Genomic DNA, 19,623 nt, shown 5'->3' on the forward strand with positions numbered 1-19,623 from the left:
GCGTTAGTATTGCCCCTGACAGATGTCCACCCAGCCTCAATGTTAATAGTAATAATAATAATAATAATAATAATAATAATAATAATAATAATAATAATAATGGTTGTAAGAGGCCCCTTGGGTCATTTAGCCCAACCCCCTTCTGCCCTTGTGCCATGGGGGCCGGATAAATGGCTTCAATGGGCCGCATCCGGCCCCTGGGCCTTAGTTTGGGGACCCCTGACTTAAGTCGTCAGGTAATGGCTGGTTGGTTTTGGTTATACAAACTGCTAAGAGTTGAAGCGGAATGAAAAGTGAAGTTGATAGTTAGGATTCTAGCAAGGAAGGGACTTGACAAGAACCAGACACATTTTGGAGTGAGAGAAGAGGGAGTTGGAATCCTCCTTCACATTTGCTGTTTACCTCTGTAATGCAAGAAGAAAGTAGGAAGAAAAAGAAAATTCAAAAAGAAGAGAAAGAGTTGTCCCTGTTTCATTTTTTAAGAACAGATATAAAAGGGAATCAGAAAATAGGAACTTGACATGTGGTAGTGAGGAAGAAAAGGGAGAGTTACTGTCCTTACCCCAACACCTTGATATAGTCAGTGCCATGGTTTTGAATTATTTGTACTCTAAAGCAGTGTTTCTTAAAATATCTCTTGTATGCGAACTGGAAGGAAGGTCTGGCAGGAATCAGTATTGTAGTGAGCCTTTTGACTACAATTGTTTCTTTCTTTTCTGGAGACTCCCCTGGGATTAGCAGTTGATGCCTTGTTGATCAGAACTAGTCACTAGACCAGGGGTCCCCAAACTTTTAAAACAGGGGGCCAGTTCATGGTCCCTCAGACCGTTGGAGGGCCGGATTATAGTTTTTTTTTTTTTAAAAAAACCGAACAAATTCCTATGCACACTGCACATATCTTATTTTGAAGAAAAAAACAAAACAAAAAGGGAACAAATACACCCTCAATGTTAATAATAATAATAATCATCATCATCATAATCATCATCATCATAAAAATAATAAAGAGGGTTGGAAGAGACCCCTTGGGCCATACAGTCCAACCCCCTTCTGCCTTTTTGAACCAAAACATAAAGCACCCCTGACCAACAACAACAATAATACTGTAATAATCAGGGTTGGAAGAGATTGCTAGCCTTCAAGAAAAATGAATCCATGACAGGGCTGCAGAGGAGAGATTCTGCATGGCAAGATAAAATGGGAGGGCTCTTCCTTTGGCCACAGGCATGCCTTCATTGTTGTTTCGCCTCCTCCATCGCTGAGGAAGGCACACACCAGGTGAGGGAGGCGGCATTTTTTCAGTCCTAAATCGGGCGGCCTCCTAGGATGACTATGTTTAGTATACCAGTAAGTGTAGTCCATTTGTACTGAACAACACTTCTTCATGAAGGGTCCTGGGAGGGCTCAGTTGAATTGCTTCCACCTTCTTATGTGTGGACAAACGCAGGTGTAGAACTATCATGATGGGCCACTGAGAAACAGGTAATCTGTGCTGCCATAACAGTTAGATCCCCTTTCTGAGATAGGTTACCTATAATTTCTGTATTTCCATAGTTTTTAAATATGGGCTGTTGAACATCCATTACATGTTGTCTTTGAAAACATTCACAAGGGTAGCTGTGTTTGCCATATAGCAAAATATCACAATACCCCAAAATTGGGCCAACCAAAAATGCACCAAATAAATCATCCAAACTTTTGAAGCTCCATTGGCTTCTTCATCAGGAAAAGGTGTTTAAAATCATACTTTAGAAGGAAAAATGATGTGACTCGCATGCCTACATTTTGTTAACATATTGTTTTGTTGTTTGTTAAAATGGTCTGGAAATATATTAAGACGGGAAGAAGAGGTCACTTCCTTCATTGGCAGTTTTCAAAATGGGAGACAAAGAGTTGTAAAATGCAGGCAATACTACTATTTCATAACATCTCATTTTTACTGAAATACTTAATCTATATTAACCAGCTGCTATGGAAAAGACAAGTGTATCAATAGAGAAACCTCCTTAGGTTGCATATTGTTGTATTTATAGCACAATAGATCCCTGACATGGTTGAAGTCTGACTGCTTTACATACATCCATCTCTGCCAATGCATCTGTTTTCTCTTAATTTATTTGTGAAGATGCCAGAATGAGTGCTTAGAGACTTTTTTTCCTAATAAAGAGAAGACATAAAAATGCTTTAAATGTATTGCACTGCTGCTTTCTTTTAATGGTCAAGTAAGCTTGAAATGGTAATTAGGGTAATGTATTGCCTTATGCTTTGGTAAAATCTAAGAAGTGGCTTGGACGCAAAACTATTGTTATTGTGATGTTGAGTGCTTCATACTGGAGTGTTTTTTTTTTTTACTCCAAGCCCACATGTAAGCTTTTGAACACTTCCTTTATTTTTAAAAAGAGATTTTAATGACATAATACAAAAAACTTTAAATAGTATCTGCTTAGCGTTGTCTTCTAACAATGGTGTATATTCAGCGTAGACGTCCATCAGATTTGACATATTTGTTATTGGAAAATTGTATGTGTTCTAGCATGAATTTGTTGGGTATTCATCCTTCAGATCATTTCTGCTCCACCTGAATATGAGACAGAGGTAAACATTTTTGATGAACTTCACATTGCAGATCTTTAGCATTGTCTGAGGCCTCTTCTACTCAGCTGTATAAAATCAAGGATATCTGCTTTGAACTGGATTATATGGCAGTGTAGACTCAGATAAAGCAGTTCAAAGTAAATAATGTGGATTATCTGCCTTATTATTTTGGATTATTTGGCAGTGTCAGAGGGTCCTTAGTGCCTGTTAGATGTTCATAATTTGGACCAGTAGGAAATAGTAGTATGTCACTCAAACTTCATCTTTCATTACGCTTACTCAATTATTGCTTCAGCCTTTCATAACCTGACCCATCCTTTCTGGATTAAGGAAGTCTTTCATCTCTGTTCATCATTGGAGCAGTAAAATGTATATGGAGTACACAGTTTTGCAACGCTGACAGAAATGTTGCCTCTGTTTTACCCTGGAGAAAATAGTAGTTGCATTTGGTCTTAAGTGAGGAATGGGAGAAACTGATAAACCTCTAATGTTCTTTGGATATAAACAATATAACCACTGATTGGTTGAATATCTATTGCACCAGAAAGAAAACAAAGAAAACTTCTAAATATTGTTGACTTCACTAGCTGTGGTTCAATTAAAGAAGATATGCTACATGTAGATAAATTTATCTAGAAAGTTCTAGACTAATATGCTAAGCGAACGAACCCAAAGGGTGCTCACCAATGCGTCGTCTTCATCATGGAAAGAAGTGACAAGTGGAGTGCCGCAGGGCTCCGTCCTGGGCCCGGTTCTGTTCAACATCTTTATTAACGACTTAGACGAAGGGTTAGAAGGCACGATCATCAAGTTTGCAGACAACACAAAACTGGGAGGGATAGCTAACACTCCAGAAGACAGGAGCAGAATTCAAAACGATCTTGACAGACTAGAGAGATGGGCCAAAACTAACAAAATGAAGTTCAACAGGGACAAATGCAAGATACTTCACTTCGGCAGAAAAAATGGAAATCAAAGATACAGAATGGGGGACGCCTGGCTTGACAGCAGTGTGTGCGAAAAAGACCTTGGAGTCCTTGTGGACAACAAGTTAAACATGAGCCAACAATGTGATGCGGCTGCTAAAAAAGCCAATGGGATTTTGGCCTGCATCAATAGGGGAATAGCGTCTAGATCCAGGGAAGTTATGCTCCCCTCTATTCTGCCTTGGTCAGACCACACCTGGAATACTGTGTCCAATTCTGGGCACCACAGTTGAAGGGAGATGTTGACAAGCTGGAAAGCGTCCAGAGGAGGGCGACTAAAATGATTAAGGGTCTGGAGAACAAGCCCTATGAGGAGCGGCTTAAAGAGCTGGGCATGTTTAGCCTGCAGAAGAGAAGGCTGAGAGGAGACATGATAGCCATGTACAAATACGTGAAGGGAAGTCATAGGGAGGAGGGAGCAAGCTTGTTTTCTGCTGCCCTGCAGACTAGGACACGGAACAATGGCTTCAAACTACAGGAAAGGAGATTCCACCTGAACATCAGGAAGAACTTCCTAACTGTGAGAGCTGTTCGACAGTGGAACTCTCTCCCCGGGGCCGTGGTGGAGGCTCCTTCTTTGGAGGCTTTTAAGCAGAGGCTGGATGGCCATCTGTCGGGGGTGCTTTGAATGCGATTTCCTGCTTCTTAGCAGGGGGTTGGACTGGATGGCCCATGTGGTCTCTTCCAACTCTACTATTCTATGATTCTAATATAAGAAATATCAGGTCTTTCTTATATGGAAAACAAAAATCTGAAGTGCTCCAAAAGCATCCATATGTGTGACTGTGATTGTGACACCTTTGCTTTCTGATGGTTCAGTATACACACAAATTTTGTTTAATGCAAAAAATATACTAATATTGTCTCTAACTTTAGACTATGTATATGAAGTATATTTGAAACATAAATAAATTTATTGTTTAGACTTAATTCCCACTTCCAAGATAACTCCTTATGTACAGTATAAGCAAATATTTCAAAATCTTTAAAAAAGGAAAGAAGGAAATTCAAGCCACTTCTGGACGGAGCATGTTGGATAAGGGATACTCAGCCTGTACATGCAAATTCAATCATGCCAAATAAATTAATAAATCATTTTTTTAAATTGAAAAATCTGACTAGATGTGTATATAAATTTATCTAGTTAGGGTTTGTAGCTTTTAGTGAAGTTTGCTTCAAGCATACTTCATGAGACCAAAATGCTTTCATTCCTCGAAGTCAATATACACACTGATAAACTGAGACTAATTTATAGATGTGTATCTAAGATTGACGTGTGTATGTGTGTGTGTGTCTGTCTAAATGCTACTACTGTTTCCCGCTTTCAGCAGTATAACTATGAACCAATGCTGAGAAGCCATTTTAAGAGGTTAAATTACTTTCTAAATGTTTCTGTGAAGGAGAAGAGAAGGGAAAATATCATGTTACTCATTCGCATTCCAGAGCCTACCACTACACTTGAAGGCTGGAGACATGCTGGCTAGAATACACAGTTGCCAATCGTCTTCAGCCCTCCTCCCCCCACTCAGGGGAGAGACCAAAAGAGATTTTCTTTTAAAGGGGCCTGGAAAGGGAAAACAAATTTCTTCTCACCAGAAATGTTTAAGTTTACTTCCTGTATCTTTTATTATCTCCATCACATAATCACTGTCCTTGCATTCTGCATTTCCCTAGTTATTTCTTAGGGTTTTAATTTTGCTCAAACCTGGATGTTGGTTAGTTCTTTTGAAAATAAGTTAATACCATAAAGAAATTTGAGGAAGATGCCATTAAGAAATTACAAATGGGCTTTAAGGTCCTACAAATACCACATATTATTGCAATGTTCAGAATAAAATAAATGCAAGCGATATAAAAGTTTAAAAACTATTTCTCGGTCATTTGTTCTGCTACTTCTGTGTTCTGTTATAATTTAGTCTTGAATTTTGATATAACAAGAAATTTCCTGATTATGTTTTCCCCACAGGTGTACATATATTGTTATATACAAAAAGCTCTGCTAGAAGTAGATCATTTTTGTCTCATTCACTCTGACTTGCATTTTATATTCATTTATGGAAAAGGTCTTCACTGCTCAAATAATGGGATGATGCAGGAAACACTTCTTCTCCTCCTTCCCTCTCCACCTAGAAGCTCAATCTTGTCTTATAGAAGCATACCCCTGAAAGTTGTAGATGAGGCCAGTAAAATCAAATTAAGAGAAATATGTCAGCTGAAGTTGGCCCTACAAGGACTATACACCTTATCATGCCTAAAATCTTGATAGATCTCTGGATGATTTTAAATAGAAGAAGTGAGCAAGAATTTCCTTCAACCTAATTGCTCAACATTGGCGTAATAATAATAATAATAATAATAATAATAATAATAATAATAATTTTATTTTTATACCCCACCCCATCTCCCCGAGGGGACTCGGGGCAGCTTACATGGGGCCAAGCCCAGGCAATAAGCAATATAAAACTCAGCAATAAAAACAAATCATAAACAAATAAAATCACATATACCAATAAACAATAAGCACACTGTGATAAAAACCTGGGTTGGCTCCTAAAAAGGGTAGTGGGCCAGAAAAGTGCAAATAGTTTTATACAGTACAGATTAGGAAAGAGGCATCAACAAAATGATTCCGCCTTCTATAAAATATACTGCTATAATGAAGAAATGTTAATGGTACAGTGGATTTTTGTATTGAAGGACCATACACTCTGTTGTATTCTAGTACTGAGAACATTCCTGGGCTCAGAATTCTGTCATTCTGGATATATCTTTTACACCTGGATCCAAGTGTTGCATGTCCAGTTTTTTATTCAAATAATATTTGATATTAAACTTTTGTAATTAGCCAACTTTTAATGTTGTAGGTTTTAATCTTTTGGATTGTGTATGTTCATCAGGGAGTTTTACTGAAAACAAACAAAAAACTGCTTCTTTTGAGTTCTGTTGTAGTCCAGTTAAGTAGAGCAGAACTTAAACATAAATATTTTAGTTTCATTAACCTGAAACAGAACCAAATTCTTAAATACACAGAACTGCAATTGTTTAAAAAAATTCTTAAGTAATCGGGAGCTTGGGTGGAAAGGGGTTCCATTTTCCAGAACAGGACGTATGAGAGGATGGATCACAGAACAACCAGTTTTACGAGGGATATCCGGAAAGTATTACATTATTTTTCCGCATAATCACCAACATGCTGCCGTCGGAACAAGGAGGAGGAGAAGGTGACAGGGAGGAAGAGGAGGAACTGCCGCTTTAGGGAACTGCTGTCAAGCAGCTTCTACCACTGCCTCCTCCTCTTTTCTCCTCACTTCGGCAGCAGTATGTTGGGCTGGATGCACGCGACCATGGCGCAGCTCATCAGGGGCTCGGCAGCTCAGGAGCCCCTCCAGCCAGAAGGCAGCCTTGGCCTCACCTCCGCCTCCCGCTCCCAGCCCCATTGTTGCTGCTTCCTCCTCCTCCTCTTTCCCTGCTGCCAGCTCCTACAGACGGGATCTGGCGGTTCCTCGAAGTGACAAACTGGCTGAAAAAGGCAGCAGGAGATTTCTAGACACAGGCATCAAAAAACTCGCCCCACGAATGAAAACATTTATTGAACTGAATGGGGATTATGTGGAAAAATAATGTAATACCTATGCTATAATCCATGTACATTTTATTAAAATATATTCATTCTTTGTATTTTTTTTAAAAAATCTTGTAACCTTACTTTCCGGATATCCCTCATAATTTCCTGCATTTATTTTATCCTACATATGCAAACTCTTGCGTCACTCTCCATTTAACTGTGGGTGGAGATATACCTAAGTGTAGAGTATTTTGGATTGTATGAAGATTTTTCATAGGTGAATAATCTAAATTAATTTGACTACTGAGTATTACATATTTCCCTTGTTCATTCAAATTATAATACCTCAGTTTATAGAAAACTGAAAATTCTAAGGAGCAAGGACTATTTGATCACAACAGAGTCCAAAAACACTGCAGTTACTCATGAAATCTGAAGTCAGAATGTGGAGTGGAAAAGGAATTTTATGGAATTAAATTTTACAGAAAAATTTCCAATGCTGTAGTTTTCCATGGAAAAATTTCCACACACATACACATTATCCATAGTTATCTGGACTGACAGCCTAACCGTCTCCTTTCACCCTTCATGGTGGGGCAGTCTCTGGTCATGCTATGGATCCTACATGTCCATTGTCACCTGCTGTGACGTCAGTTGAGATGATGGAGGGAGGGGAGGAGATAATAACCCCCCTCTTCCCCATCTCTTCCCAGAATACCTTCTTTGCCACAGCAGATATAACTGCAGGTGGTGGTGGACAGGTAGGATCTGTGTTATTGCCAGAGACAATACAGAGGGCAGGAAGCATGGTGGCAGCCATCAGGTGTCCCTGGGCTGGCCAAAGCCAAGAAACATGATGTGACAGTGAGAACAGTTGCGGCCAGTTCTGCAACAGAATCAACTGTTCTGACATGCCCAAAGTCAAAATATAGTCCAAATTCTAGGCCAGAATTTGGCCTATCCCCTGGTTAATGTTGGGCGAGATGGCGTTAAGGTGGCCTTGCCATTTCTTACCCTAGATCAGTTCCATATAGCATTTGGCTACAACAGAGGAGATGTGCCCCTAGTTGCTGCATTGATTTTTCTCATCTTGAAATGGAACTAATAAGTAGTGCATAGAATGAGTCAGTGAAACTGAAAATACTACTGTTATATCTCAGCAAAGGCAAATGAAATAGTTGAAATAAGCTACATCAGGCATACATTTTTAAGTATGTATCTTTCATAAGGTGTTAATTTAAGTGTAATCATTTTTAAAGTACAGTAGAGTCTCACTTATCCAACGTTCTGGATTATCCAACGCATTTTTGTAGTCAATGTTTTCAATATACCGTGATGTTTTGGTGCTAAATTCGTAAATGCAGTAATTACTACATAGCATTACTGCGTATTGAACTACTTTTTCTGTCAGATTTGTTGTATAACATGATATTTTAATTTGTAAAAACATAACCTAATTTGATGCTTAATTTGTAAAAACATAACCTAATTTGATGTTTAATAGGCTTTTCCTTAATCCTTCCTTATTATCCAACATATTCGCTTATCCAAAGTTCTGCCGGCCCGTTTATGTTGGATAAGTGAAACTCTACTGTATTCTCTTTACATTATTACATATATTATTACAAATATTCCAGTAAGATAGTTTCCAAATAAAGCTTTGAATGTGTTTGAATAAAAGACAGAGAATGTTATTTGGGACACTGGAAAATTTTGAAGTTCTTTTTCCAGAAAACCTACAGTGCTAGTGAAAATACATCAAAACATATATGGCTTACTTGCTGATTTAGATCAAGCCCTGTTTGATGGTGCTGCAGCAAGCTTGGTATCACTGAAAGTTTATGAATAAAGTAATAAGGGTTACTAATGAATTCTTTTTTGCCCTTATCTCTTGTTGTTCAGTTAGTTTTCCTTGAACATGAAAATTTTATTTTGACCACCTTGAACTCTAGATGTTTTGCAGCTTGTCCCTACTGAGCTTGTATAATCTTTTTTAAAAATCTCACCACAAATTGTAATTCTGTTAATTATAAGTTAAGTATACTTAGTGTGAGGAAATAATTCTGTGTGACATTCTTGAACCCACTTCCAGCCAAATTCATGTATTTTGAAATTGATAGAGGGAAAAAAGTTTAATTTGCTCTCTCCCCTTAGAATTGTGTAAGCAACCATTATAGGAAGACATTATAGGAAGCTTTCAGTCTTCTTTAAAGTAGTATGTTATAGTATAGTAAAATGTAATAATACTGGTTTATGTATATTTTGCTTTTCCCCAAAGCTAAGACATAAGTTGGGTTATAAAACAAAAAGAAATGTAATATAAATAAAAATACCAGTATTTATTATTTTGACTATTTGATAAAACCGTTTAATTGCCTTCCATCCTTTGAAATATAGGCAAGGTATACAAATACAATTTTAAAAATAAAAGCACTCCATATCTGTGACCAAATTAAAAAACAAAGGGAAGCAGAAAATATTTGGAAGAAAGGATCAGCTGATCAAAATATATTGACAAGTTTTGATTTGCTTTTGAAACTGATAGAATTTATTCTAGCCATTTCCCTGGAGAGTTACTGTGGTTCAACTGGGAAGTCTTCCCTGTTGACATGTTTGACTTGAGGACAAAGTATTATTACAAGGCTTACTTGGTGAACCTGTTTCATCTTTTGACATCCTTTCCTACGAGAAGCCAGGCTGACTCCATCCCTAGTGTCTTTCAGTAGTTGATCAAGAGTGTGTTCTGCACAGACTTTGATTTTTAAACCCAGTTTGTGCATTAACTGAATTTTTCAAACTAGTTTTTAGAAATGTATGGCATGATTTCAAATAATGTTTTGATTGTTCTGCTGTTACCTTGAGAAACATGGTTTGCTGAGCCATATAAACGAATACATTCAATAATAAACAAATAAAAGGCCTAAAGTACTTGGGGAAAGATTCCACTGATGATCATTAAGTTATGGGCATTTTAATATAAGAGGAGGCAAAAATACTCTCCCCCCCCCCCCTCTTTCTGTCAGGCAGAGGTGAATAGAGGTGAATTTAGGCTCCGTATTGTAAATAAATCTGTGCCACAATTCATTCAGTGACAGTATGGTAATCTGAACTGTGGTGAATGCAAAGCATAATTTCCAAATAAATAAAAACATATTTTCCACTGTGTGACTTAGTATGGATAGTATAGCACCATTTCAACTGTACTTGTTGCTAACAACAGTGTGTGCATGCATGTGTGCCTTTTTTTTGTATTAAAAATTATTTAGCCAGTTCAACTGATTTTGGATGAACATCGTAAGGGAGGTTGTGGTCAAAGGAATTAACCATTTCAGTTACAAGAAAACCACATAAAATGAATGGTGGAATGCAACATTTGCCTTCAGTCTTGGGAATAGTTAAGTTGTATGAAGTAGATGCACAATTTTAACTGCTTAGCAAATTGCATAAAATTGCAGATGGTTTTACATTGATTTATATATAGGAAGGTTAGCTTAATGAAATAATAATGTAATGTTGGGAAAACAAAGGTGCCTTATCCTGAGTCAGTTTAGTCTAGTATTGCTAACTCTTCGTTGTTCAGACACAAATCTGTCCTAGCATTGTCTAGAGTTCTCTGCTATTCTTGGTGGAGTCCCATTGAAGTACTTACCAGAGCCAATACATTATAGTTTCTGAAGTCAAATGAATTGAATAAATTAAGGGGCTATAGTTAAATTTACTAAGGTTTTAGCTTTAAAATTAGCAGCATGCTTTCTTCAAGCTTGGTAATTTCTTTGTCAATAACACTTCCATTTATGAAACATAAAAATGGTTCGCATTGCTCTGCTGTGTATCCTGTTCCACAAACTGAAATGCATAGCTTTTTGTGTAGTTAGAAACCCTTCTGCATTTGTCTAAGACTTCATCTGTATTGTGATGTAGTCTATGTCCATTAAAATTTATGCTACATATTTCCTCTCAATCTCAAAGGTGCCTCTGAATTCCTTTATTTCTTTTTATTTTTGTGAGTTTACCTCTTATGAGACTCCAATGTGTAATCTCTTTCCTCTTGTTTCCACATTCTTTAATAGTTTATCTGTTCTACACCTCCTGTTCAGACAGTATTCAAAGGGATTTGCCATGCTCTGACTTGTTTGAATCCTATGTTTGCTAGTTCAGCAATGTGAGGAAAAATTGTAGAAGTCACAAAATTGGCACTTGGATTTAATTAATAGCTACTCAAATACTGCATCTCTCATTCATTTGAAGGTATTTCATATTGTGTAATCCATATATTCAAACATCATAAAGAGAAACAATACGGCCTGAGGTGGAAGATGTCCTACCTTAATTAGGAAGGTAGTTCTTGATCTTGTTTCCATTTTGAAGGACCCCTCCTGTAATGTGCTTGTTTTTCTGGAGGCAGCTGGTTTTTATAAAAAGACAGTTGTAGTTGTTTTATTCTTTTCATTTGCAATTATCTGTTTACAGACTGGAATCCCCAGCCAGTCGCTTTCCCCATCTCATTATTTCTGTAGTGGTGAGAGAGTTTTTGTGCAGCAGACATGTGAAGTAGATCTCTGATAGAAAGTTTTCAGTGACATATATGTTTTAAGGAGATATTAATATTGTTGGATTGGTTCAATTGTTTTTCTGTCAGGAAAGAAAAAAACTCAGCTTGCTTAATGACAGAGGTGTGGTATGAAGACCCTCAAATAGAAAGTTCCTTTATAGCTCATGTCGCACATTTCCACTGAACTAAAGTGGCCCTGCCTATATTTTCTTTTTGCAGATGATTGGGGAAGATATTACATATATAAAATATAACAGAGAGGGAGTTTGGTTAAGGATGGACTTGTGTGGCACAACACCAGTATTGCTATCGGATGTGTGGAGAGGGCACCCTTTCTCACATTACCTTCCGTATTCTACTTTTACTAGATTCAGGGTTTCATTGTAGAGTATATCCCATTGTTGTTGTAGGAAGTTCAATATGCTGTCAGGTGGAAGCACAAAATGTGTGGATTTGTAAGAAAGATGATAATGTATATGACTGGATTGCATGAGGGCTGAACACCCCTTCCAAGTTGAAATAAGGTATTTTATTGCATGGTCCTAAGGAGTTGTGCAGAACTAGTTCTGTGCATGCTGATGGATGTGTATAAAAGTCATTTTAGCTGATATAATGAAATTTGTTTTTAATCATTCATAAAGCTTCTGTGGGCTTAACGTTTAACTCTTTCTATCTTGCAGATTTAAAGAAATATGCATTGTTACCATTTTATTCTGGAATTGTTGAAGTGGAAATACAGATGAAAACAGTTGACAGAATATCAACTGTATAGCATTGTTTCATTCATTTCTCCAATAAAAGGTAAGCATTCTCATTATTTATTAAACTGAAAATATTTATTTTATTTTTAAAACATTTATTTCTCATCTTTTATTTAAGCTTGTCAGTTAACAAAGTTGGATATTGACAATGACATAAATATAAAAGTGCAGTAAAAGATTTTACCTACTAAAAAGAAACTAAAAACAGTAACATGAGGTCAGCACAAACATAAATTTAGGCATGTTTCAGTAAAGCTGAGGACTTACCCAAAGCCTGGTGAAACTACTTTTTTAGACTAGACAAGATTTGGGCATTCTTGGAACTGTAGTCCCCTGAGAGTTCTACATTCTTGATTTCTAAGACGGCTACTTGTACAAAATAAGCAAAGAGCTGTTTGTATCGTAAATAAATTTATCCAGAGTTGTTGAGAAGATAATTGCTTTGGCTCTAGAAAGGAGGGCACAAAATGTTTAATATTTCAAATATCCTGCTTCTGTTTAGATTGTTTTTAGTTCTCTTTCATTTGTGGGCAAGTACCAGTTTAATATCTAGGATTGTTGTTACAGTAATCATCATCATCATCATCATCTTTATTTATATTCTGCCCTATCTTCCTGGAGGGACTCGGGGCAGATTCCAAACATAAAAGGCAGTCATTCAATGCCCAAACACAACAATAATACTGTAAAAGAGAGTAGCGTAGAAGACCCAATTAATAATGAATAGATGTCCCAAATAATAAAAGATAACTGCCACCGATTAGTGGAAATGCAGCCACCACTGTGTGGAGAGACAGCTTAGATTAAAAAAGTGCTCAACCACCCAATAGCTCAGAGGAAGCCTTTTACTCTATTCGGTGTTATAATGGTAACACAATTGTGCTGAGGGAGTCTATAGACGACAGAGGCTTTGATGTAAAAAGAACAATATCAAGTTTATGCAGGCACAAGCTTGGTGGTTACAAAAGATGTTTCACTTAGAGGTATTCTTATTAACAGTTACTGTAGAGTCTCACTTATCCAAGCCTCACTTATCCAAGTTTCTGGATTATCCAAGCCATTTTTGTAGTCAGTGTTTTCAATATATCGTGATATTTTGGTGCTAAATTCGTAAATACAGTAATGACAACATAACATTACTGCGTATTGAGCTGCTTTTTCTGTCAAATTTGTTGTAAAACATTATGCAGGGAGACTGTTGAGCAGCGGGGTGGACAGTACATGAACAGAATCCGTGTCTGTCCTGGCTCACCTGGTCAGATGCATGGAATCTCTATAGACCACTGCGATTCGTCCTCCCCACCCCTCAGGTCTTGCCTGCTGTTATATAGCACCATCAAGTACTGTATACACATCACTTTACAGTAAAACAAGCAAAACAATTGGATCTGCTATAACTTGCCAGAAATGTACAATCTAAAATATATGTGTGTAGGCATACACACATAGTGGGAAAGAGAACTCACAAATCACAAACCAGAGTTATATCTCATAACTAAGCTTGTTTATTTATCTTGTCAGAAGCAAATTGAGGGTACAGTTATAATGTATTTTAAAAAACACAAAAAGTTAAAAACTTGACATTATACTACATTTCCTTTGACCAGAAGCTGTCCACTTGGAAGTGCCTCTCGTGTCAATGTGAGAAGGCCTTCCATTGTGCATGTGGCAAGGCTCAGGCTGCATTGTAGTAAGTGGCCTGTAGTTTGCCAACTAGAAGAGCAAACTAAGCTTGTAAGCAATTAGCACATAGTATTCAACCTCAGTACAGCCTGGTCTGAGTTGATGAATGTTTATGTGAATGGCCATGAATGAATGCCCTTGAACCAAGAAAAGAGCTGTTGTATAATGTATAGCTTCTATATGACTATAGAAGTCCAAAAACTAAGCGTATTCCCTTCATGGCGTTTTTTTCAAAACAAAACCCAACAATGCTCATGTTGAATAGGCAAGGGGTAATGATACTTTGCAAAGGTAGTGATGAATACCAGTAGTCCCCAAAATTGTAGTAGAAGACATATATGGGGTGAACAAAATAATTGGTAATTACTTACTATAGATTACACCCCAGATGTGATTATGAAGGGCAATGCATCTCCAGACCCCCAGAAATTGCCATTTTCTCCTATTAACATAGCAGAATTCCACATATTTGGATGTACTGTAGATACCCATGTATAAATTTTGTCAAAAATTGACTCCCCAAAATTTTGAGTCCGTTTTTCTACAGGCTAGTGTAAGTATTGTACCTTAACTCTCTATCAAAGAAGGAACGATTCCCTTTTCTGAGTAGAGAGCTGAAATGTTAGATGCTGTCATGGGAGAACCTGAAAGATATACAGAGTCCTCTCTACTTTCTTACCGTGTTTCCCCGAAAATAAGACAGTGTCTTATATTTATTTTTGCTCCCAAAGATGCTCTAGGTCTTATTTTCAGGGGATGTCTTATTTTTCCATGAAGAAGAATTCACATTTATTGTTGAACAAAAAAATGAACATTACTGTACAGTAGTTGTCATCACAAACCAGCATAACCAAATTGAATCCTATCAAGAATTTCTTGTTACTACCAATATTCCCATGTACAACACTTTATGGTACATACATTTACCAATCCTGCGTGCGCTGGTGTTCTGTTCGGCAGGCATGCTTCCAAACAAAAACTTTGCTAGGTCTTACTTTCGGGGGAGGCCTTATATTTAGCAATTCAGCAAAACTTCTACTAGGTCTTATTTTCTGGGGATGTCTTATTTTAGGGGAAACAGGGTAGTTGCTGCCCTGCTTCTGGCCTTTTTGAATGCTTGTGACTTATACATGTGTTCAACATATACATGAATATATACAATAATTTTGGTCTCTGGTTTGAATAAACATGACAGCAGAAGCTTTGCTCTCATTCTGGCTTCTGAAATAGAAGTTGGGAGAGAATGTGAACCTAAACAAGCACGATGCACATTGTAAGGTTTCCTTTGTGTTCCTGTGCATTCAGTGCATTGTATGAAACACTTATAAGTAGAAATTGGGTTCTACCCAGTGTCAGGAATAATGCATGGGCTTGTATGAATTGACTATCCATAAATCCAAAATAAACAGGATTCACTTTTAATGCATGAAAAGAGTAATGACACAGGAACTTTCTGATAAATCTTGCATACGTATATCTTATTTTGACTAAATATGTCTCCCCCCCCCCCCCCCAAATCAGCTCTTTTAAAATACATAATTAGGACTACTGCAGACACAGTGACAAAATGGCTCAGTTTAGCTGATCTCTATGCGACTTTGGATTTACAAAGTCTCAATTTCTCTAGTTTGGCCAGGAATTAATGTAGGAAGCATCTATTTTCAGTTTCAGCTATAGTTTTCTGATATACCCAAGAATAAGCTTCAGTGAGAAATGAAGAATGTTCTGTTCTCCAGATACATTCGTACCATTAACTTTGTTGGCTGGTACTGGTTGTTTTTTTTTTTTTCCTCCTGCCAGAAACAAAATCCAGCTATTCTTAACAGAACTTAACAACCCTTTGTTAAAACATATTTAAAATGTAATTTCAGTGATGAAACATTACAATAAAAACGCACAGCACAACCAGATGCAGGTTGCATCCCAATAATGTACAGAAGATAAAAGCATTTTTTTTTTACTGGAACCAGCCAGGTTAAAAAATCACATTTAATAATAATAATAATTAAAAAATATTTATATCCCACTTTTCTCCCTAAACAGGACCCAAAGCGGCTCACAACATTATAAAAACAATACAAATCACCATACATATATATAACAATAATCTATAAAACCAAATTTACAATGAATAATAAATATATTTAAAAACATTTGTCAAATAAAATTATTACAGGAAATTCAACAAAACAGATGGTGAATTTAGCATGACTCACTAAGAGTTAGCCTACTTGTCATTCCAACTAAGTGTCCTCATTAAAAGCTTGTGTGAATAGAAAGGTCTTTAGCTGCTTTTTGAAAGATGATAGAAAGGGGGCTGTTTTAACCTCCTTGGGGGAGGGAGTTCCAAAGGGTTGGGTTGGCCACTGAGAAAGCCCTCTCTCTTGTCGCTTCCAACCGCATTGCGGTAGTGGCGGCAACTAGAGGAAGGCCTCGCCGGAAGATCTTAAAGTTTGGGCAGGCTGGTATGAGGAGGTACGGTCAGATAGGTAAGTAGGGTTTTAAACCGTTCAGGGTTTTAAAGGTCAAAATCAGCATCTTGAGTCAGGCCCAGAAAGGAATTGGCAGCCAGTGCAGGTGCTTTTGTAGGGGAGAAGCGTGCTCCCTGAGTCCAGCACCTGTCAATAACTTGCCTTGATCAGTTGGCACTTATAATCCAAGCCTCTCCATTTGTTTTTGTTGTAGTGAAGAAAGAAATATGTGTAACAATCATAAGCGCAATCAAGATAAGTTGAATATGTGTACTAGAATATGTTTTAAAACCATGGCCCAGTGTAGACCCTGAAATTCAGTTCAGATCCTGATTCAGCATTTCTAAAAGTAGTGTTTCTGAAAATGGACTGCTTTGGTTCTGATTTATTTACAGCCGGTCTGGTTCACTTTTTAATCTTGAATCCATCACAAGATCCAAGCGATTCTTATCTCACATTGTCTATCACAAGAAATACAAATATGACTATATCTTTTCTTTGTCTGAACTGAATGAAAATAACAGGTTTAGTAGCATTTTAGAAGGGGATTGCCTTTGCCAATTTGCAGACAAATCGATGCAGTTGAGGATTTTTTAAAAGCATCTCTCTGGACGATGTCCAAGAAAGAAAATGAAAAGTGCACCTAGAATAGAGGCATCCAGAATTCAGATTGTTACAGAGCTTCTGAAGGATAGAGGCTTAGAATTCTTTTGTTTTGTTTTTTTAAAATCTTGGACTTTTGCCTTATGAATAAAAAAAATCACAATCCTGGAATGTAAGTCAATAAAAATGTTGGTTTCACACACACACAAAAAAAGAAATGTTATTTTCACTGCAGGAACAATTCAATTAAAAAAGAGAAATAAAGAATGAGTGAAACATACAACACAAAGCCATGTCATTGTCCTTCAAATAAACCAACAGTATAAGAAACACTTATTTGTGCTAATTGCACAGTAATATAGCAAGCTGAGATGAAGTCCCTCTCTTAAGAATAGCAAGTAGAGACTCACATGTATTAAAGGCAGATCCGTTAGCCACTGTTCCATTCTTCTACTTCCATTTGTGGGTGTTTTCCACATAAAATATGTCATATTTGGTATTCAGCTGTTGGTTGTTCCACAACTGAAAATCCCACAAAGCTTAGTTTGGGTGGAAGTTTAATTCTGTTATCTGTGGGAGAGATGGATTGAAAGATGCTTTATCTTAGAAGGCACCTGAGCCAGTTCAGAGAAGTCTGTTTTAATTTGGACTTTGATTCCAGTGCACATTTTTAATTAAAACTATTTCCATAACACTTCGAAGGTTACATCTGCTTTTATTCTTAGCTTCCCTTTTATAGTTCCTATAATTGTTGGCAGTGAAAAGATTCTTTCTAGCAATGTCTTTGCCTTCACTTTAATTCATGTCCCAGGAAGAAGTACACAGTTGCAAGACTGGTGTTGCTATCACCACCAGTGACTTATGGGAGTTGTAGCTACACTTTCGGATATTATTAAAGGGTTGATGATATTCAGTGATCGTGATAAAAATAAGCCAGAGTGTACTCATATGTGTCATGTTAAGAAACAGCTCTCACAACACTGGGAGTATTTGAATAATGGTCTATTGGAGTAGAACATGGTTCATTTGCAACATAGTTCATTTGCCCCGAGTCTTTACTGGCTTTGATTAATAGTGATCAAGGAGTAATGAAAGGGAACTACAGCACATGTTTCACCAGTATATGAAATCTGCATAGGATGTTGCTTTCAAATCTATTAAAATGAAAAGAAACTAGCTCAGAATCTGATGATGGAAATTCACACTTCAGTAGAGAAAAATGGGAAGGAGGCACACAGTTCCACAGTTCGACTCCAGTTGCCTTAATCTGTTTCAATAATGTTCAACCTAGTTAAGCATCTAGGACATTGCGGTTGAAATATTGATCTTAATCCCAAATAGAGCAGATCTATTGAATTGATGGAACTTGTGACTTTTCTTTGTGGTCTCTGTGAATGCACACATATGGAGTTTCTGTGCCTGCATAGCTTCCAACAGAAAGCTTTCCAAGCTGTGATCTTTCAAATTTTGGTAGTAACCCCGCCCACTCCTCCCAGGGCATAAAATGCGCCCTGTCTCTATGCTCCCCAGTTCCTTTTTTCCTCACCCTCTCACTATTGAACTCCCTCGGCCTACGACTGAACGCCGAGAAATCGCACCTGACACCGATGCCATTGATAAAATTTATCAGAACATTGTTCGGCTGTTACCCAAAGGGCCTTCCTCCCCATAGAAAGGTTTTCAGCACTCCAAGAGGAGATAAGACTTTGTCAAAATTGTCGCCAGGTTGGAGCCAGATCAATTCAAGTGCTCCTCGGACATATGGCGCCAACAGTAGAGATCACACCTTTTGCCAGACTCCGACTACATACTGTGCAGAGGTGGTTTATCCACCACTTCAATCTAACTCGCCATCACAACTCTCGTTTTCTGACAGTCCCGAAACCTGTGTTGAAAGCCCTCACCTGGTTGACCCGCTTCGACAATGTCTGTCAAAGCATGCCTTTCCATTTTCCCCAAAAGACAATCACGATCATAACCGATTGGATGGGGGAGTCCACATGGAAAATTTTACAATTCAAGACCTGTGGATGCAAGGGGATGTGACACACCATATAAATTACCTTGAGCTCCTAGCAATGTTCAAAGCACTTCAAGCCTTCTCCCGTCTAGTGTCTCAAAAGACTGTTCAAATACTAACGGACAACATGATATCCATGTATTGCAACAACGAACAGGAATGCATAGGATCCAGAAAACTTCTGCAGATGACACTCCAGATTTGGGAGTGGTGCATCAAGCACATCATAGCCCTCAGCACCGTCCACTTCCCCAGTGACCAAAACGGCCTGGCAGATGCTCTCAGCACGACCATGATGTCCTCCCACAAGTGGATGCTCGACCTGACAGAGTACCATTGCCTCTTCAACAGATGGAGCTGCCAGACATCAATCTGTTTGTCTCTCTG

At 37.7% G+C, this 19,623-nt stretch overlaps 1 protein-coding gene across 1 annotated transcript in view; it reads left to right on the forward strand.

Annotated features, from left to right (window-relative positions):
- The window catches only part of bmpr1a (bone morphogenetic protein receptor type 1A), a 76,230-nt gene that overhangs the window by 16,899 nt on the left and 39,708 nt on the right, over positions 1-19,623 (forward strand). The window contains exon 2 of the mRNA XM_003223272.4: positions 12,379-12,499. The gene's annotated coding sequence lies outside the window, so the exon portion shown is untranslated. The remainder of the gene's footprint in view (positions 1-12,378; positions 12,500-19,623) is intronic.

Source organism: Anolis carolinensis, chromosome 3, assembly GCF_035594765.1.
Source record: "Anolis carolinensis isolate JA03-04 chromosome 3, rAnoCar3.1.pri, whole genome shotgun sequence".
NCBI classification, from domain to species: domain Eukaryota; kingdom Metazoa; phylum Chordata; class Lepidosauria; order Squamata; family Dactyloidae; genus Anolis; species Anolis carolinensis.